Consider the following 22,567-nt stretch of genomic DNA (forward strand, 5'->3'; position numbering starts at 1 on the left):
TGTTGCTATCCTTTCTTTCTCTCCTATTTCAGTGTCAGGTTGACTTAAGGGAAGCTGGGCTCTGGGCATCCTCAGAACTGACCAACCTACCCCCACTTCTTGTGCCACAGAAAATTCTGTAAAGACAGGTCCATAGTTGTTTGATAGAATTGAAAAACATTTTGACATGAATTTGAGTCCTCTTCAGGGGCACATGTATTACTGTGGCCTGAATATTTGAGCCCCTAAAAGAATCAGAGGGACTTCCACATAGTACATGAGCATCATGCTCATGGGCACATGCATACAAGTAAATTATAAATAAATAAATAAATATCCCTTATATGCTAAAGTTCTATGGCACTACAGTGTCCACATGAAGATGTGAAGGCATTACCTAACCCATGAAGTCGAAGCCCTCATTTGATGGGACTAGTAAATTTAGCAAAGAAGCCAAAGGCAGCTTGTTACCAAGTTACCAACAAGACCATCAGTGGTCCAGGAAGCAGTCCCAGTTTCTCTGCTTCCATCCTTTTACCTGTTGAGGGGCATCTACTTTAACATGAGATAGTGAGCTATTGGCCTTATTGACTTTGTATGATGTATGGACAAAAGAGCCTGATCAGCAGGTCCTCTTTACTTTGAGAATTAAAAAACTGAGATTCCTTGCAATCTTTTGCTAACTTGGGAAAATTAGCCCTTTACTTCTAAAATAAAGCATGCGATATACCAGACGGACTTGCAGGGTTCAAGTTAGCTTTCTCAGTATAAGGGGTTGGAAGCACTGATGTCCAAAGGGGAGAGACATGACCAATACCTTCCACCAATCAAGTGAGAGCTGGGTTAAGGACTATGGATTTTCAACTCAGAGTCTCTGCTACCTTACCCAGCGGTTGACTCTCTGAGAAGCCAGTCATTACATTCACGACAGAGCTGATACTCACGGTAAAGCAAACACCCTCTGGCCTTCTCCCATGTGTGATATTCATGCACTCACCTATCTTTTCATAGAGCTCTTGTAGGCAAGTGCCATGGTTGTTTCCATTTAACAAACGAGAAAGGGCAACAGCATGAGCTTAGCCATGTTGGGCAGAGACAGGGACATAGGCAGTCTGCTTTGAAAGTCTGTATGTTCTTCTATGTTGTTTTCCTTATACTTCCAGAAACTCTGCTTTGTCTTGTCTCCATTCCAACTTAGCAACATATTACATTATGTTCTCAAATGTTTACCATAAGGAAGTTCTTGGTGCAACTGCCAGTTCTGGCTTCAGACCTTCTTTCAGCTTTAATAGGATGGTGGAATCCTAATTGAGGGGAAAACAGCACAGAGTGTAAAGGTACATTTAAACCGTTCTGTGAGAATCGTTTTAGCTTTTGTTATATAAAGGACAATGGCTTCTGTTCGGTTTGCTCGATGAGCGGAAGAACCTAAAGTGTGCAGAAGTACACATGAAATCAGATTAAAGTCAATTATAAATCATGTCTCATGGCTTTTTCTTAAGCCAAATTCTGACTCTGATTTCATTAATACACCTTTATCTCTTCAGGTGGATTTGCCTTGCCCATAAGAACACATGTTAGATAGCTAGTGCTAATTATAATATGGTGCTAATGGCCTTCAAAGAGGCCAAAGTGACATAATAAAACTTGCTTTAGGGTGAAATGCTGGTCCTGGGGGCTCTAAGGCCAGTCTAAGCATTCGGCAGCCATCTGGCCAGGCTGATCATTAGCTCTTTCCTTTGGCTCTTTCATTTCCCATTTAGAAATGAGCTTGGAGATTGCTTTTTATTATTGGCTGAAGAGCCATCCAATGTGTAGTTCATGGAAGTTGACCATTTGACTAGAGAACAGGGGTTTATGGAAAGAGAAAACTAATCTCCAAACTTGAGGACCTTGTGTCGGTTTTTAATGCCAGCATGCTTAGTATGGCTGCCAGTGAGCTTAGTATGGTTCTTACAGAGTCAACATACTGACGTCCTGAGTGTGCTCTTAAGGAAATCTCTAGTGGAGTATCTCTTACTGAATTACTGTTTATTGAGACTATAAATGGCCAGACACTGAGCAAGGTACCAGAGAAACAGCTATAGGCAATGACATAGCTTTCATGTCTCCACAGAGCTCATGGGTTAGTTCTCAGAAACTGCTTAGGCACAGGCAGACCTTTCATGATCCATCCACAGACACAAGTCCTAGGTACATATATGCCTTTGATGTGTGGCTTCTGAAAGGAAGATGCCTAAGATCTTGTGGGGTAAATGAGAATGTGTAACAAAACTAAACTCAATAAAGACTTGGATTTGTTCATTATAGAAATGTAAATCTTATGAGTTCCATTAGCAGTCCCATGGGAGTGGGTGGAGCAGGACATGTTGGCCCTATGCAAGTCACATCAGGGAATTGAGATGATGTCAGGACGATGCCATACAGAGTCAGCTTTGCAGTAAACACCAAAGATGTTGTTACAGAGCCATGGTGCAGGATGAGGGTGCAAAAGCACATCTTTTTCATCTATGAAATTGGAGACAGAGTCACTCTAGGCTCACTCATTGCCCAGAGGAGCAGTTTAAGGCTTAAATAGGGCACATTTCAGTTCAAATGTATAACACATCCCACCTCAGTCCCCATAAGCTCATGGCCCTCTCACAAAGCAAAGCCCATGAAGTCCAACCTCCACAGGCCCCACAGTCCTAATAGCTCCTAAGCTCATCCAACATGCAAAGCCTTGTTTTGAGGATTTCATAAAACTCTTAACCATGAGCTGTGTAAAATTAAAAATGAAAGCTGCAGACTTCTAGTGTATGATGACAGAGAGTGAACATTCCATTCTCATTCCAAATAGTAGGAGCCAGAGAACAGTAAGGAAAAAAAAAATCACACCAAACCAAGATGCAAGCTGAGCAAATCTTACATGCTAGAACTTCGTATCCTGAACTGCACTAAGCCCAATCAGATACTTACTTCCATTGCCCTCATGATGTTTTATTACAGCTATTGGAAAGTAACTAATACAGAAGTCCAGGAAAGGGCTATTGCTGTGACAGACCTGACCCTGACTGGTGTTTGGGGAGGAATGCGGAAGGATTTGGAACCTTAGATTAGGAAGGTGTTTGAATACTATAAGCAGAGTTTAATGGGTCATCCTAGTAGGGGCTGGAAACAGTACTACTGAAAGAAAAATAGACGATGGAAGGCCAGCTCAAGAACTTTCCAAGAGCAACAGTATTAGCAGCTGTGCTAGAGACCATTCTTGTGATATTCTGGCAAAGAGTGTACCTGCTTTCTACACATGTCCTAAGAATTTGTCTGAGGCTTAATTCAAAAGTAACAGATAGACTAGTTTCCTTGGTGGACGAGATTTCAAGACAAGCTCATATTGACTCTTTCACATGGTTATTGGTAGTCACTCATATGCAGATCTACAATGAAAAGGAGCAAGTGGAGCAGAAGGAAATAAAATGTATGATTTGAGGAGACAAAGAGCTTAAGGAAACTTAAAGTTGTGTCTAAGGCTTATGCTGAAAGAGATAAGGAAATGGAAGAAAGGCCAAATCTACATTGGATTAGAGGGAAGGCCGCCCTCAGGGTGAGACCCTCACTCAGCCAAGCTCCCAACTTGCAAAAGGAATGGCCTAAAGGACTTTGTTCTCAACAAAACCGAACAAGACAAAAACAGCAAAAAATTAAAGCTGCCGTAACTGTGATTCAATGAGCTAGGCTCCATCCCAAGCAGGCAGTCGTCCTTAAGGTACTGTTCTAAGATACCTAAAAGGTACAAGCATCAAGGGGTTGCAGAATCTTCCTCCATAGTTAAGAAGAGCTAGTGAGTCCAGAAAATGTGAGACAAGGTAGTCCTTGAAACCTCAGAATGTTAGATGTGTTAGATCTGTGCTTGTATTTCCAAGAACTGCAAACAGCAAGTAGAAACTGCCTATGAGGGAAATATGTTGCAAGCAGCAAAGCGGGAAGAGTAGAGCCATCTAAGCACTTTGACATGGTCAGGGTGTTTTATCACAGCAATGGAAAAGTAATACAATTTCTCTCTTGGGTCAGCTTCACTTGCTGCCTGAAGCATTCCTTGGAGACATTTTACAATGCTGACATCTCTAGCATCCTGGGTTTTCCACTGTAATTTAGATTTCACCTTCACAGCATCATCCGTACACCTCTCAAGGACCCTTTAAAGTGATCTGACCCAATATCATGTTGTCTGATCTCACAGGCTTTCCTTAAAGTCATGGTGCAAGCCCCTTGACTTGACATCACCAGGTTTGTATCTTGAGAGGATCCGTCTGGTCACAGTGAGAAAGTAGATGTGAGGGGGTAGAGCTGAATAGGAAAGGCCCAGAGAGCAGCTGCTGAGGTCTGTGAAGGGCTGGAAGCAGCCAAGCACAGGAAGATGAACAAGAGATGTAGAAACACTTGGGTACACTCAAGATTGACAGAAGTGCATGCCTATGGGAGAGGAGACAGGCTTTGTCTTGAGCAAGAGAATAGAGGATGTCATTCACTGGGCTAATACTGGAGAGGTGATAGCATATTTTTGGTGGCTTCTGACAAGTCTAGACTCAGATTAGTTCTGTCCATTGCTATAGGTTGGGGATGAAAGTTGTAGGTTTCCTGGGACTTCTTATGAAATGTGGAGTTTTGAGCACAGGTGTAAGATTGTATGAGGACAATGTTGAATAAAAGAGGAGTCAGGAAGGACCTTGGAGAACTCTAGTATGTCAGCCTGGACACAGGATAGTGATCTCACAAAAACATCTTGTTAGTTGGGTATGGAAGCAGGCAGCATCTTGGGCAGAGAGGGGACTGCTTGTCGTGTGCAACTGGGCTTGAGCAGAGAGAAGCACCTTGGAGACTTGTTTTGGCAAATCAGTTAAGTTCAGCAATTTCATTTATGACATCTCTGGGATACTTCCTATTTTGTTGCATGCCATTTTTTTCTGCCTTTGTTATCATTTCTACATTGAGAGAGGAATTAAGCCAAGTTGCTCCGATCATTAGATTCCAACATTTATACCATTTCTTCTCCACAAAGACTTGTTAGTAACTTAAAAAGACTTTTTTCAAGAGACATCCACTTTGTATGTAGTGCATAGTAGAAAACAAACGTAAGAAACAACATCTGAACTTCCAAAACCGAGAAATCCGCAGCCAGCAAAGAAAGATATAATTCACCCATATCTCTGTCATCATTAGTGAGAAAACAGACTGGACTTAACAGATAGGGACTTTGGTGAAAACCATGACACTGTATCTCATTATAGAAATAACACTGACAAGTGACCCAAACTTTGTAAATTCAGGGTTTCTTATCTCTAAATTGAGAACAATTGTACTATTTCTTAGAGTTAATAAAAGACATGGGCAACTTTAGATAAACCTACTCAGCAGGTTTATCACACAGGAGGCACTTATAGCTTCTGCCTGGTCTCCCTTCTCTGTACACTTCTCTTAGCCAAACATCCTGATATAGCTAGACAATTCTCTCCTCTCTCTCTCTCTCTCTCTCTCTCTCTCTCTCTCTCTCTTTCTCTTTCTCTTTCTCTTTCTCTTTCTCTTTCTCTTTCTCTCTCTCTCTCTCTCTCTCTCTCTCTCTCTCTCTCTCTCTCTCTCTCCCTTCCCTCTCCCTCTCCCTCTCCCTTTCCCTCTCCCTCTTCTTCTCCCTCTCCCTCTCCCTCTCCCTCTCCCTCTCCCTCTTCCCCCCTCTCTGCTTTTCACTGTAAGTAACAAAATATTTTTCCCATGAATGGTCCATTTCTACTGTAATTAACTTTGCTACCAGCTTCCGTTGACCATAGTTGCTGAGAAAGAAATGTTTTGAGACTAAAAGAGACTCAGTGGTATTGAACATTTGTCCCATCACAGTAAGACATGCGCATTGAGGGGAGAGACAGGAAGGGACAGGATACTTGAGGTAGTTATAGCCCCAAATTCAAGTGGCTAGCCTGGAATCAGGGCTTAACATTACTCAAACTTTTCTATCAGTGTAAAGGTTGTTTCAGAGCATTAAACAGTTCTTTTCATAATACCAAACCCAGCCGATCCAGAAATGCCTGGGACTTTTCTACACCACAATCTGATTTCTTCTTTAAAGTACCAACTGTGTATTGAGATCCCACCTGAATTAAACCTTGAATTTCAACAGCTGAGCATCCATTATCTAAAGATTATAGTTTGCAAAGCAATTGTCCACATGGATTTCTAAGCAAGGAGTGGGGCTCTAGCTCAGTGGCAAAACATGAACCAAGTGAGTATATGGCTCCGAGCAACACACACACACACATTCACACACACACACACACACACACACACACACACACACACACACACACACACAAACAGACACACACATTTATACACATTCGTACACACACACACACACACACACACACACACACACACTTCACAGAGTTTGGAGCATTTGGGGTTTGTGATACTTGGGTGCTCAATTTCTATTCCCAAACTGTAGAATCCTAAAATCTGAAACTCTTCTGTCCGCAACCATTTGGCATAAAGGACACTTGACCTTGACCATGTTTTAAGGAAGCTCATCGCTGTGATGGTGGGAACATTCTGGAATGGTCCCAATGTGAAGTTGTGTCTCAAGCACTGGATCTTACTTGCTCATCAAGTGGATGATGTCAGAGGTTTGCTTTCTCAAGGCCCAAGGGTCCTCACCATGACACTGAGAAAAGGATGCACTCTTTGACCTCTAGGATTCCGCCAGACTCACAGGCTGTGAATCTGAAGCTTCAGGGGTCTTGATATCTTCACCCAAGCTGTGATTATCATCTGAATCCTGGGAAGGACCTGAGCTCTCACAGCACCAAATTTCATAGTTCTAGTTTTTTACATCTCATTGTGCAGCAAAGCATGTCTCATTGGTTAATTAATGCTGCCAGCACGGCATCCTGCTAAATGATTGTTTAACCAAGAGTGGAATAAAACACTACGATGACTGGTACAGTATCATTATGGAACAGAAAATTAAAAATCTGATAATTTGATTGGAAGTCTCAGGTGAGGCTTTTGTATAAAAATGTTAACCTCAAGTAGCTCTAAGCAGGTAAATGTTTTATTCATCCCACTGATACGAAATAAATGCTTATGATATAAATTATGTATAATTAATACTCCCGGGATAAAAAAATGTATGCTAATAGTTTGTCAGTTAATTAAGAAAGGAATATGAGGTAAACAAAGGTGATTATAGTTTATCTTGAGACCATAAACAGACATCCTGCCTTAAATAATCTTTTTAAAAACTACATTATACAGCAAGTTCTTCATCATCACCCAGAACAGCCGCCTAATGGTGCACAGCAACTGTTCAGTGGGCTCTTATTAAGGAGGAAATGCTTGTGAGCACATTCTAGACTGGGAACCCTCCAGCCACTGGGATTAAGCTGGAATGGCCTTTTCTGAGCAACTCTGGTCTTTTCAGCAATATCTTATGAAATATGGGCCTTTCCAAAGCCAGAGGATTCATTAAAAGTAGAGGAAAAACAAATAATAATAAAAAAAATCTTAGAAAGTATATGTATGCTAAGTGATTGGCTTAGGCACCCACTAATTCAGTCCTCTATCCAAGGAGCTAGTATGCCTGATACCCTGATCTACATAAGCTGAATAAAGCACAACCCTGTAAAAGACATTATCTGGATGTTTCTAAATTGGCTTGATGAGTTCAGACATTCTTTTATCTATCCATCCAATCATCTACTTGCTCATTAATTCAATGTGTAATTTTCTTATATTTATCTGTAGAATTGTATATGCTTTGGTATTTGTCAACATGTGTATCTGTGGAGGACATGCATAGTACTCACAAATGCCAGAAGATGGTGTCTGATCGCCTGCAACTGGAGTTAGAGATGGTAGTGAGCTACCATGTGGGTGCTGGGAACTAAACCCTGTCCTCTGCAAGTTCTATTTATTTTTACTCAGCTCTATTAACAGCAACAGCTATCTTTCCAGCTCCTTAATAAGGATTTCTTAACTACTTGCTTCAAGCTCATTAGAAGGGATACAAATGTACCTTGGATGTCACCCTTTTCTTCTCACAAGTTGTGGTTTGCATTGATCTATGGGGTCTGGATACTTAAATGAAAATATCTTTCAAAGAGACAGGTATAGAATGCAAAAGTTTTAGAGAAATAAAGACTTGGATCATCTTAGTGACCTGGCTGAGGGAGGTCAAGAGCAAGTGCAAAGACTCAGGAAAGGGAAGCATCTAAGCTCTGCAGGGAAATGAACCCCGCTGTCCTGTTGAAGAAGAGCTTCGGCAGCAATGAAACTCTGATGTCCATGGAGAAGGAGATGGGGGAAAGACAGAGTCATCTCCTGGGTCATAGTTGTTAAGAGAATAACCAGTAAGGAAAGAAAAGACTTCTATGTGGAAACAGTTAGACAAGCTTGTATTGCTACTGCAAGGGGAAGCAAAGTTTCTAAAGGTATCCTGGCCAAGTGTGCTAGAGTCAGCGTGGATGAGAGGCTGGCAGAGATTGAGAGGGTGAAGCAAGTTAAGGAGGGGCCAGTTCAGAGCGTGATGAAGCTTCAATACTGATGCATGATGGAGTGAATATGTCTCCATATTCCAGTTTCTAGGAGCTGGAGACATGGCTGTTCATAAACTGCTAGAAAGATCCAGTGAGGAGACTCGGAGAAGCCTGAAGGCACAGAGGAAGGATTTTACATAAAAGGACTGGGTCCTCTTGCACATCCACAGCAGAAGGATGGGAGAGAGTGGTGGGTCTCTCTGTAGGAACAGGAGCAGAGGTGGAGTGTGTCTATAAGCTTTACAGCCCTTGGTGTAGGAGCTGGAGCTGGGTAGTAGAGTTTGGTGAAGAGTTGGAGCAGGAAACAGGGTGGAGGTGGATACTAGGCTGCCACTAAGAGGATAAGTAGAGCAATGCATCAAATCAGTGCACAGCTTTTTGACTCCCATAAGGCTCAGTGTCCTTCATTCTGCCAGCCTTCTTTTCTAATGGGCAGAGGAGACCCAAGACAAGAAGGGCATCTTCCTTGTCTTGGATCCCATGTGTTAATGGGAGTGGGCGTTTAGAACATATGTTCAGTGAATTCTTTCTATAGATTTTAAAGGGAGTATGGATAGGATCATTTGTTTTCATTGAGAGAATAGTGTTTTCCTGTGTCTTCAGAGGCCCACAGTCTCTTATTTAGAGGGTGTTCAGAAGGAAGGCATCTTTGTATAAAGAGATATACAGGTAGTTGTCGGTTCTACAGGCTAATCTAGACCTTGTTTTCTCCAGTCATGTTGGTAGGTTCCTAAGAGAAAAGATTTGAGGAGCTGGTTAAGATCTGTATGCTTCTCTTGGGCTTCATACTTTAATGGGAATTGTTACAATAACCACAGAAAAATGGTTAATGGACCGTATTCAGTGGAATAGACATTGTGAGGTGCCGTTCTGGTAAACACAGAGTTGTCAACTTGAATTCAGTGACTGACCCTGTGGCAAGTCAACATTGTCAAGCTTAGTGGATTTATGGGAAATAAGCGTTCTGTATGAAGCCGACTTTGAAGTGAGCAGGTAGGTTTACAGAGCCCCACAGGTTCTGTTCGTCACTTCTAGCTCTGATGAGAACAGCTGGGTTATCTTATCCAGTCTGCCATGTTCCATTCCCTGCCTGGGAAGTGGGGACTATCATGGCCAAGCACCAGGTCAGTGCAAGGTCAGCCTCTTAATGAACAAGATACTGTTCTCTTTATACCTGTCATTGTCAGAATTCTCCTTCTGTGATTCTTGTCCTGAACCTTACACAAACTCTTCTGCAGTCAGGAAAACTGCAGCCACTCTAGGTGTCCCAAGCTGGAATAGATTTGTAATATATACTTCTAATTAAAGAAAAAATATTGGGGCTGATAAGATGCCTTGGCACTTATCTGTTCTTCCAGAAGACCTGCTTTCTATTCCCATATCCCACTTCATGGCTCACTATCATCTGTAGCTCTACTTTTAGAAGACCTAATGCCATCTTCTGGCCTCTATAAGATTCAGACAGGCATAAGGGCACAGACATACATTTAGGCAAAGCACCTATATACATACAAAGTAAAGTATAAAATTATTGTACATATATTTTTTGAAATATGTATATTTCTATTGGTATATACATGTTATTAATGTATAGAGTTGAAATAATTAGAATATGTTACATATATATGTATATGTGTACACACACGCACACACACACACACACACACACACACACACACATATATATATATATGCTTACTTTTAGCAGAAAATGCCAATTTTACAATATTTTGCAACTAACCCTAAAGATGGTTGCGGAGATTTACACCCGTATCAGCTCTTGGTTTTACATATCTTTTAAATTACATATTTTTTCTTATGACAGTTTGTAACTGCATTTGTCTGATGGTTAATAAAATAGAGAAATTTTAGCATGTTTTTGAGTACTTATTATTTTTGAGATGCCTACTCAGTTCTTTCTCCTCTTCGGGGAGGTCTGCCTTATGTTGTATGATTTATAAGGTTACTTATGTACTCAGTATATAGTTTTCAAGCTTATGTCTGAAGCGTATTATTTCCTATTTTGAGGTTTGCTTTCTACTTCTCTTTAATGGTGTAGTGTGGTACCATTTTCCGATTCTTCCCTTGAGGTGACCAGACACTGTTGCACACCAGGCATGGATGAATGAAGTCCAGAAAGGGTGGGCCAGCAGAATCCCAGTCTGACAATGAATTCCAGAGGAAGAAGTCCTTCTCTGAGGATTTAAGTGTTACAGTTCTATTCAATGAAGCACCTCTTTTAGAGGCAGTTCAAGGAAACAACTTGGACACATACACTTGATTGGAGGCAAATCAAGGGATATATATATATATATAGTGGTATATATATGTATATGTATACACACACACACACACACACACACACACACATATATATATATATATATATATATATATATATATATATATGCCTAGAAGAAGGCCTGTGCTCCTTTGTCTGGGGTTGCCATTTTGAAAAATGGCCAATTCCCACATGCTTGACGTTTCTGCAGAATAGATGTCCTTTGTTTTTGCATGCTATATGAGTCTGGGGTCTTCCTTCAGCAATTTTCAGACTCTTATCCCACTCTATACTTTATATATGCATATCCACATCCATATATATGCATGCACACCACACATATAGTCTAAGTAAACATTTTTATTTCTACATGTGCATTGTGCATGTGTGTGGAGTGTGCATGCCATCGTACACATGTGGAGATTACAGGACAGCTTAACAGGAAGTCAATTCTCTTATTCCACAATGTAGACTCTAGGGATCTAACGTGGGTCATCAGGCTTGAAGACCAGAACTTTTGTTGGCTAAGCCATTTAAATGAAACTTTCCAGAAGAGCTAGATGATCAAAAGCCACTTAGTTGTATTAGTGTCTTTTTCTGGTTGTGATATAATAACCTGACAAAACGGAGAAGAGTTTATTTAATCTTAGAGTTTCAGATGGAGAGAGTCCACTGTGGTGAGGAACACGGCAATAGGTGGCGGTGGGGCATAGCACTAGCTGGGGGCAGAGCCCGGCAGCAGAAACAGGAAGACAGTGGTTACCATTGCATCTGTCAACAAGTGGAGGCAGGCTTTCAAAGTTCAGAACCGGTCCCCAGTGACATACTTCTTCAGCAAGTTCGTCCTATTGGTCCCATACCCTTTCCCAAACAGTGTCTCAAGCTGCCAAATGTTGAAACACATGAGACCTGTGAGGCTGTGTCTCATTCAGACTACAGCAGAGGCCACTGTCACTTTGTCACTATGGTGCACTGAAGTGGGCGGTAGGTGCGAGCTTTATGGAAATTGCTGAAAGATCACCACCTCCTTACGCTGCTCCCATTCTCCGCCCCCACCCTACCCACCCCGAGATCCACCTGCACCTACCATGTGTGTTCCAGTGAGGAATGTCCCCCATCATCTTGTTCGTTTGAACATTTGGTTCCCAGAAGGTGCAGCTGTCTGGGAAGGTTTAGGACATGTGCTTTAATAGAGGGAGTATGTCACAGGAGGTGGGCTTTGAGATTAAAGCCTCATGTCATTTCCAGTCATTATCTATGCTTACTGCTTATGTTACAAGACATGTGCCCTCAGCTTGTCACTCAAGCCACCGTGCCTTCCACCTCCTTCATTCTGTCCCCAACATTATGAACTCAAACCCCCTGGAACCATGAGCCTAAATAAACTCTTTCTTCTATAAGTTGCCTTGATCACAGTGTTTCACCACAGCAGCAGAAAAGTGACTAACACACTGTTGCCATTGAACTTTGGTGTTGAACTTCTTAGGGCTAACATTTATGAGAGGTATAGGTAATAGAAATCATTTTGGTAGGTTTTAATTCATTCACTCATGTATTCAAAGCTGTCTTTCTCAAGGCATGTCAAGAAGCCTTGACATAGGTGTATGAGCGAGTGACAAGCTAGCAGTAGGAACTGACCATGGTGTAAACTCACAAAATGCAGCACATTCTAGGTCAAAGAGTAGCCTTTGGGGACCCAGGTGCATTCCTTCACAGGACCCAGAAAGTTGTCAGTGCTTCTCCTACAGGAACGGAGTAAGCACCTGCTTGATTTCTATTGTGTTGTTGCAACACCATAACCAAAAGTGGTTTAGAGAAGCAATTGTTCATTTTGTGTACATTTCAATATCACAGTCCCACTGAAGGAAGTCATGGTAAGGGCTCATTCAGAAACTTGAAGCAGAAGCTATGGAGGGCTGTGGCTTGCTGGATCGCTCTTTCTTTCTTTCTTTCTTTCTTTCTTTCTTTCTTTCTTTCTTTCTTTCTTCTTTTCTTTTCTTTTCTTTTCTTTTCTTTTCTTTTCTTTTCTTTTCTTTTCTTTTCTTTTTTTTTTTTTTTTGAGACAGGGTTTCTCTGTGTACTTTGGCTGAACTCACTCTGTAGACCAGGCTGGCCTCGAACTCAGAAATCCACCTGCCTCTGCCTCCCAAGTGCTGGGATTAAAGGCGTGCCCCACCACCGCCCAGCCATACTTAGCTTTCTTGTATAGTTCAGGACCAGCTGTCCCCCACAGTATGCTGGGCCCTCCTCCACCATTTAACACTAAAGGCAATGCCCAACAGATACAACCGCTGGTCAGCCTGGTTCTGCTCTCCTTTCAGATGACTCCAGGCTGTGTCAGTTTGACAGTTGAAGCTAACTAGGACTGTGTGGAAGCCCACAGGGAGCAGCAGGTGCGCGGGGTGCCTGGTTGTACCTGGGAAATGTAAATGCAAGCTTTGTTTCCTTGTCTCTTGAAATGCTGGAAGGAAAACCACAGGTGCCTTCAAGGAAACAGATGGAAGCTGCGGTGTGTTTTGTGTAACCAAAGCATTAGGCTGTGTTTGTGTGGCTTCGGGCGAGTTACTTCCTCTGAGCTCTGATCTTTCTCAGGTGCAGCTCCAGAAACCATCCTTTCCTTTCCTTGTGGCTTTCTCGGGTCCACCGGCTTGCTCCGCCTCTGTGGTGTAAAAGACGCAGGCCCCTCTGTCATAGGCAGTAGACTGGCATGCCGTCTGGGTTTCCTTTCTAATCTTCCGCGAGTCTCATTCCAGAGCCCTTGGACAATAGGGCGGCATGGTGGGAGAGAGAAGAATGAACTCAGGGAGGGGGCCGGCCAATCTTAGCTTATTTCAAAGAGTTCACGTGGATTGTAAGTGTCGGATCATGAGGAGGCTGGCAAAAGGGCCCGCTCCTCATGAGGTCTGGTTAATATTAGGAATTATTGCCTCAAACACTGCAGGTGTGGATCGACCCCTTTCAGTCCCTGCAAGTGGGGCTGCAACCGCCTTTGACAGCCTCCAAGCTGCAGAGTGCTCACGCCCAGGGCAGACAATGATGCGGGGGAGTTGCTGGTTTTAGGATAGAAAATTACAATGCATATATAGTAAACAGCACCTGGAAGTTTACTAATGATTTTTACAATTAACAGCAGCGGTCTGATTATTCATGCGTGCTTTCTATGAAAGAGAAGAAAGGAAGCAGATGTTGAAAACAGTCACGTGGCTTGGAGTTTACTGGGAGGGGGCCCTGGTGGTGAGAGAAGAAGGATGGATGGGCTGGAGCAAAAGGAAGGAAGAGTGAACGAGGTGGAGATAGCTTCCTGTGGTTTTGCTCTGGCTGTCGTATGCAAATAGCCTCATCCAGATCTCACAAGAAACCTTCAGATACTTTCACATCTTCTTAAGTCATTTCTACACTCTGCATGTTTAAAGCCCCATGTAGTTTGCAGCGGCTGAGCAATAGATATATTAAGTAGTCAATGGAAACATATGATTGGGCTTTTTTTTTTTTTCTGTTTCGTACTAAATTTTGTGTGGCTCTGATGAACATGTAGGATGATTCTGGCTCAATGCCTGTAAAAGGCACCAGGTGGGCTTCTGGTTACTTCTAGAGACTCCTGTTCTTCAACCATGAAGCCATCTGTATTATATTCTGAAACTTGATGTCTGATTCCAATGTTTTTCACCCTTTGTTTCTCAGCCTTTTAAACCCCTTGCTCAGCTCCAAGTAAATTTGATGACTTTGTCTACAACTGAATGCTGAATGGACTTGTTTATATACTGAAAAGGGATGGTGTTGTCAGACAGTGCTCTTAAGGGTTAAATGTTTTCTTGTTTCACCATACACAGGCTTGCTCTCTCTCTCTCTCTCTGTCTCTCTCTCTCTCTGTCTCTCTCTGTCTCTCTCTCTCTCTCTGTCTCTCTATCTATCTATCTATCTATCTATCTATCTATCTATCTATCTATCTATCTATCTATTCCCCTCCCTTCTATTTTAGCTTGTTCTTGGTTCACCTAAAAAAGATTTTTATGTGATTGAAGTCATGGGGAAAGTGTTATTTTGTAGTTTGCTATTGTTCAAAATTTAAAATCATGGGGCTGCTATTTGATTCTTAGTACCTATATCAAGGCAGCTTACACCCACCTACAAGATAACCTGTCACCCTTTCCTGGGCTCCTGGGCTCCTGTACTCCACTGCACATTCTCACGCAGAAATACACATACAGAATTGGTTTTAGCAGTTAAACAATGGCATTTTCATTTGTAATAATTTTTGATAAGAAAATTTTGTCATAATTTAGTGAACACTAGTGAATGAGTTCAAGTAGACATTTGCTTTCAGTTTGATTTTTCTTTTTGTAGGATTTCAAGTGATGGAAACCCCTGACCATGGGCATTGGATGGTCATCTGGAAGACCTGGTTTCTTGGCAGGCATTCTGTTGAAAAGGACAGTGCCTATGGGAGCTGATACATGATCTTATCAATTTTGGTCTTGATGAGTCACAGTATATTGGGGTAGTTGAGAAGATTACATGCACAGAAATGCATATACATGCAGGCATGCAAATTTATTCTGTACTGCAAGACATTTAAATATGCATTGCTATAGTTATTACCCCCCAATATTCCTTCCACTTAAAATATATTGAGTTTTTGAGTAGTCTCACATGTGTGTGTGTGCGTGTGTATGTATATATATATATATATATATATATATATATATATATATGAATGAATGAAAGGACCCTGATATAGATGTCTCTTGTGAGGCTATGCCAGTGCCTGGCAAATACAGAAGTGGATGGTCACAGTCATCTATAGGATGGAACACAGGGCCCCCAATGGAGGAGCTAGAGAAAGTATTCAAGGAGCTGAAGGAGTCTGCAACCTATAGGTGGAACAACAATATGAACTAGTTGGAACCAGTACCCCCAGAGCTCTTGACTCTAGCTGCATATGTAGCAGAAGATGGCCTAGTCGGACATCATTGGGAAGAGAGGCCCCTTGGTCTTGCAAACTTTATATGCCCCAGTACAGGGGAACACCAGGGCCAAGAAGTAGGAGTGAGTGGGTAGGGGAACAGGGTGGGGGGATGGTATAGGGGACTTTTGGTATAGCATTTGAAATGTAAATGGAGAAAATATCTAATAAAAACTTTTTAAAATCTTGCTATCATATTTTAGAATTTTGATTTTGGTCATGTTGTTTTATCACAACAATAGAAAGCAAAATACCACCTTGCCATCTACCCAAGATTGCCCTCTAACTTCCATACACATTGCAAACAAGAACCTACACACACACACACACACACACACTGAGGGGGAGGGGGAGGGGAGAGAGAGAGGGAGAGGGAGAGAGAGAGAATGAAAGAGGGTTGCCTAAAGTTTTCTAGTTGGATGAGATACTTTTTAGTTCTTTGAGTTTACCTTTTTGGTCTCTCAGGTAAAATGAGCTATTGACCTAATTGAGAAGCCTGTATGCTCAGGTGATGAAGCTCAAAGTATGGATGATCAAGTCAAGAAGTTCTGGAGGATGGATGACCAGATCATTGAGTTCTGAGAAGTGAATGCTTGAGTCATAGGGTTCTGCCAGATGTATGTTCAGGTCTCGGGCTTCTGAATGCTGCATGGTAAGGTCATGGGATTCTGAATAAGCTCAGCTAAACTCTGCCTCTTTCTTTCTGTAATCGAGGCTGAGTTGTCCTATAGCTGTGAAATTGCATTCCAGGCTTTGGCTTGCTGGGAAGAAGGAAGGCCTGGGCTGGTAATATGCCCCAAGGATTGTTCTTACTATGGAGAGTCCTCACATCTCTTGATTAAATACTAGTTAGTTTCTTTCTAATTTCTGATTCACTCTCAGAGTTCTGAAAAGGCAGATTCTAATATATATTTAACTAACAATTTCAGTTCCTTCTTGCAAAAGGGAATTTTCAGGTGTCTTTACTTTGTCGTTTTCAGTATTGGCAACCCTAGGAGAAGTTCAAGTTCACAACAGATTTGTTCTGTTCAAATCCATCTATGAGATCAGTGTCATCCCTCAGAAGTCACTTCTCAGTTGCAGATTTGGGGAAGTTGGCAAGCTGGTTCATAACATATTTGGTACTTAATAAACTCTAGAAATGAAGAGTAGAGATGATGGAATATTGCATTGGGATAATGAGGCAGGTTTCTTCACAATTGTAATGAAAACAGCTAAGAAAATACAAATGCTGTGCAGTAGAGGTGAAGCTAAAGTAAGAGGAGAAAGGGCTGTTGTGTGATAGCCAGTGATCTCAGCAATGGTAGAGCTTCTACATTGTGCCTTCTTCTGGAATCCTGATAATATAATAGCTACTGGAATCTGTACAGTTACATGAAGTTTATGGCTAAAGTGCAGCTAACAGAAAGAGGTGGCGATATCTATTAGTCCTAGGACTTTACTTCCTGCAGACTCTTTTTTTTCCAGTCCTTGAGCACTTGTGTCATAGGTTTCTGGATGACCTGGTTACAGATGGAGAAGAACCACATGACATGGGAACTTTTATGTGAAGACGTAGGGTTGTAGGCCTGATTATGCTTCTTCACCACAAGGCATGAGTTGACTGCGCTTACAGAGTTTGACTGCACTTACCCCATGCCACCAGTGATCTTAGGTATGGGAAAGCTGGAGCTGATTTGGGGGTTCACTAGGCCTGTGACAAGGCCAGGGCCATGGGGTCCTCAGACTCTTGGGCATCCAGGTGCCATTGGGAGTCATAGAAGAGCAGAGAACAGAGTTGGGGACCATGGGCTGAGGACAACGTCTAGCCTGGGACTGGAGGACAGGGTAGCTCTGGCTTGTCTCATGGCTTGTCTTTGACTTGAAGGTGGCAGGCTTGGTGGCAGTTGTGGCTGGGAGCACAGAGAAGCCTTCTATAGGATATTAGGCTATAGCTCTATAGGCTCCCCCCCAGTAAATTTTGGTGAAAAGAGACAGTCCATGGTTCTAAACAGTTTATTGCCATGGTGGAAAATGGGTGAGTTAATATTGATTACCCCACTTCTCAGTATGGGCCTGAGATTAAATACCTTTTGCAGGGAGGAGTGCCTGGGAAGGGACACTTATTGGCTAAGCCCTCAGGACCTCTAGGAACCTCATTAGTACGGAGAACTCTGTTTTGTGCCTACATGACCACAGGCCACATTTCTTTTATGTGAAAAGCACGGCGCATGTTCCAAGTCAGGAGTCTGGCAGGGAACTGGGAGTCACCCAAGCCTCAGGTGTGTGCCCACCAAGTCTCTAGGTCTCGACCTGCTCTGTCCTAGAAAACTTCCTGGTATGGTTTTAAGATCCACATTAAGATAAATTGTTATTACATTATGTCAGGTAGATTTGGTATTGCTGTAGCTTCTAGCTGATTTCACTGCCACAGTTCTTAAAGAGGCACCAAAAGGAACTGATATGTTTCATAATGTCTAAGAATAGCAGAATGTAAGCCTGTATCCCATAGAGAAAACAGCCCTCAATATTGAGCCTAGCAAGGTTGTCAACTTTTTGTGGTCAAGGATACATTTGGCACTCTCTTTTTCTAATAGAAGATGATGTTTATTTAACAGATAGAGGGGTGCTATTTAATTGTCTAGAGGAGCTGATGGGTAACTAGATGAGTCATGAACCTGATTGAAGAATCTCATCTCATGTAGCTTAAAATTTTGAAAGTTTCTAAATTAAAATGTGACAACTTGTTGAAAGGCTCAAAAATAAAAAGGACTAAAATCTAATTTTTACAAACAAAATACAGGTTTTTTTTTCTGGCTTTATTATCAGTGATTTTAAAAAGCCAACAAACAAATAAACAAACAAGCCACTGGAATCCAAATCCGTGTGGGACTGGAGCTCACACTGTCCTGATCTGTCAGGGCTGCTCAGGACTCACTGATGCTCTGAGATACTGTCATCACTACTATTTCATTATCCCACAGAACTAAACGAAGCTGTGATGCTTTGGCCACTGAGGATGCTGCCTTTGACAGGGTTAGCTTCAACTATGCCATAGGCCTGCTTTGTATTTAATAGTTTAATTAGTGTGTGGATTAGTCATCCAGGTTGTTTCCTAGGCTAACTTTGCCATCTTGCATGCTTGCCTTCTCTTTCTGACTTTGAACATTGTAGTGGTTTGGGAGTGACACTATTAGGCGGTATAGCCTTAAAGGAGTAGGTGTGGCCTTTTTGGAGGAAGTGTATCACTGTGGTGGTAATCTTTGAGACCCTCCGCCTTGCTGCCTTTGAGACAGTCCTTTCTTGGCTGCAGTTGAATCAGGATATGGAACTCAGTTCCTTCTCCAGTACCATGTTTGCCTGGACGTTGCCATACTTCCGGCTTTGATGACAATGGACTGAACCTCTGAACCTGTAAGCCAGTCCCAGTTAAATGTTGTTCTTTATAAGAAAGTTGCTTGGCTATGGTGTCTATTAACAGCAATGGAAACCCTAAGGCAAATACTCATGTCCTTGAAGATGGGTTGACACATAGCATCTAAATAGCCTACACAAGTAGGAACTGTGTGATACAAGATAGAACTGGACTGGTCCAATGTTTCCTCTTGGTGACACAAGCTAGACAGAGGAACTAAAGGAAAGGTTTTTAATTGACCAAGTAGTTTTTAGAGCCATGTGCCCACTGCCTTCCAGGAACTATCCTAGCTAAACTAGAGTTTCTTTCAAACAAACAACACTGATTTAAAGTGACCATCAGAGCATGATTGCCATCATTTTCTTCACAATCAGGAATCCTTCCTCAGACAAACCACAGAGGTGGTCCAACTCCAGTCACTAGCTGCTTCTCCATAGCCCTGAGGTCTCATCTCAGGCTACAGTCTGAAGAGAACTGTGAAGCTCAGCCCTGTGCACCTCTGTCACACCAACCAGCAGGTAAGCTTCTCCCCAAACCTGGGAAAGCTGAGCAAGGGTGACTGAGCAATGGCAGTAGGCACATTCGTTACCTGGATTTACTGTTTTTCAAATTCTTTTATGAAAGTTTGTTTATAAGAGCAATGCCAGGGCCAAAAAATGGGAATGGGTGGGTAGGGAAGTGTGGGGGAGGGTATGGGGGACTTTTGGGATAGCATTCTAAATGTAATTGAGGAAAATGCGTAATAATAAAAAATATAAAAAAAGAATGTGTGTAAAAATGTAATAAAGTATTATTATTATATTTATGTAAAGCATTATACTGCATGCTGAGCATGCCCCTGCCCCATTCTCTCCTAATACCTTCCTCTCCCCTCTTCACTATTCTCCTCTGTTTCCTTAGATAATTTCATTTCTATTTTTATTTACTACAAACACATATGACTTTAAGTAACTATGTAAGATGTAAAAACACTAAGGATGAAAATTAACAATGCTTGTTTTTTCTCAGACGAGATTAATTTGTTAAATATGATAATTTTCCATTGCCTTCATTTCCCCATAAATGACCTAACTTTATATTCTTTATGATTGAAAAAAATTATGCATACATATATGTGTGTATGTGGGGTTTTTTTTTTCGCTTTTTGCTTTTTGTTTTTGTTTTTGCTGTTTTGTTTTGCTCAGACAGCCAGGAATGCCATGTCCACCTCCCAATTTTTCCCCCAAGAAAAGGGCCCTTCTACAGGCTTCTACAGGCTGGGCTCTATAGATGTTTCTCTTTGAAAACGATCCAAAAGATTCAAAGATGACTTACAACACTTCCAGAGAAACCGAGCTTGGATTCCAGCACCCACACTGAGTGATTCACTAGTGCTTATAACTCTATCTCTTTGGGTCTGACTCCCTTTGCTGGCTTCTGTGGGTATCCACATACTTGTGACAGACAGACAGTCAGTTGGATAGACAGAGACAAGCAGACTGACTGACTGACACACACTCACACACACATACACACACACACACAATCTTTTTTTTTCTTTTTTTTTAGTAGGTATATATATTTTCTTATTAGGTATTTTCTTCATTTACATTTCCAATGCTATCCCAAAAGTCCCCCATACCCTCCCCCCCCCCACTCCCCTACCCACCCACTCCCACTTCTTGGCCCTGGCGTTCCCCTGTACTGAGGCATATAAAGTTTGCACGACCAATGGGCCTCTCTTTCCACTGATGGTCAACTAGGCTATCTTCTGATACATATGCAGCTACGAGCTCTGGGGGTACTGGTTCCAACTAGATCATATTGTTGTTCCACCTATAGGGTTGCAGACCCCTTCAGCTCCTTGGGTACTTTCTCTAGCTCCTCCATTGGGGGCCCTGTGATCCATCCAACAGCTGACTGTGAGCATCCACTTCTGTGTTTGCTAGGCCCCAGCATAGCCTCATTCGAGACAGCTACATCTAGGTCACACAATCTTTTAAAACAAGGTACAAAGCACAGACCTCACTGGTCCTCAGCCTGTGTGGCGATGCCTAATATAGCACCAGAGAAAGGGGGAGAGGCAGAACGTGCTTGTGTGTTGTGTGTTTCTAACCATGCTTTCCCAGTGACCACCCGGAGTGGTGGCCATGTTCATCAAGCTTATGGTTATTGTTTGGTCTTTGTAAACTTTCAGGGAAGGGAAAGGTCTGAGACTTTTGTGGGAACGGGGATTTGTGGCACCTCGTGTCATGTTTGCCCACAGCGCCTGCCAACATGGTCCTCTGCCTTTTGTTTGAAGGCAGGACTGTGAGAGAATAATAAACCACAAACACATTTGCATTCTGTCTGGCAATAGTGTTTTCAAACTCTGCACTTGAGGAAGGCATTGTCAGATGATTTACCCTCTCCTAGAAGTTTCATTGTCTTACTAAAGTAATTACACTGCCACATTAGGAAGACCAAACACTAGTCTTAAACAGAAGCCTAAAGTCTGTTTCATTGATACTTAATACAATGGTCTTTGAAATCAGTTTTGTTCTATTCTGACAGCCTGCAAGCTTCCCCTAATGACTTTCCCCCACCTTCATCAAAACTACCATTACCATGGCTGCTCTTACATACCTCACTTGTCTTTTCCCATCCTCTCTCTCTCTCTCTCTCTCTCTCTCTCTCTCTCTCTCTCTCTCTCTCTCTCTCTCTCTCTCTCTCTCTCTCTCGGTGTACCTGTACATTCTGTTCTCTATGTTTCCACTCCAGTGATTCACAATTTATCATATGTATAATATACTTGAGAATCTCTTAATGTCGTTTTGGGGTGCAATATTCCTAAAGACTTTGGCGTGATAATAAACACGATATGGCCCGTGGACAAGTTCCAGGTTGGTTAATGCCACCCTGTGTGATTACCCTGGCCACAGTGGAACATCTGCAGGTGTTTATGCCTCATGGGTGCTGGCTCCTCCCATTAGCAAAGCTTTGAGTCTTGGCCAGGCTGCTGGCTCTTCCACCATCAAGCACCCCTTCCATGCCAGCTCTCCCTGTCCTCCAGCACTGTTTAGGCAGTCAATGTCCCATAGCACCTGCCACACTCCTGTTGCCTCTCTTTACCTTGGCTCTTCATTCAGTCTTGCATAAACCAAGTTACTCTACAGACCTGCCAGCCTTTAATGCAGGACTTAGCCCAACATTTATCTCTGAGAGAATCTCAGACAGTGTCCCACACCTTTCAAAGCCTGGATCAGACTTTGTCACAGGTCTGACAGACCAATCAACTCCTTAGTCATCCTGCAGCCCTTGCCACTCAGCCTTCTTTACAATGCAGTTAGTTCACACTCTCAGGCCTTTTATTTGGCTTATCTTCTCCCTATGTAAAATGGAACATAACATCACTAACATCAACAACTGAA

This window comes from Mus musculus, chromosome 12, assembly GCF_000001635.26.
Source record: "Mus musculus strain C57BL/6J chromosome 12, GRCm38.p6 C57BL/6J".
Classification (NCBI taxonomy): Eukaryota; Metazoa; Chordata; class Mammalia; order Rodentia; family Muridae; genus Mus; species Mus musculus.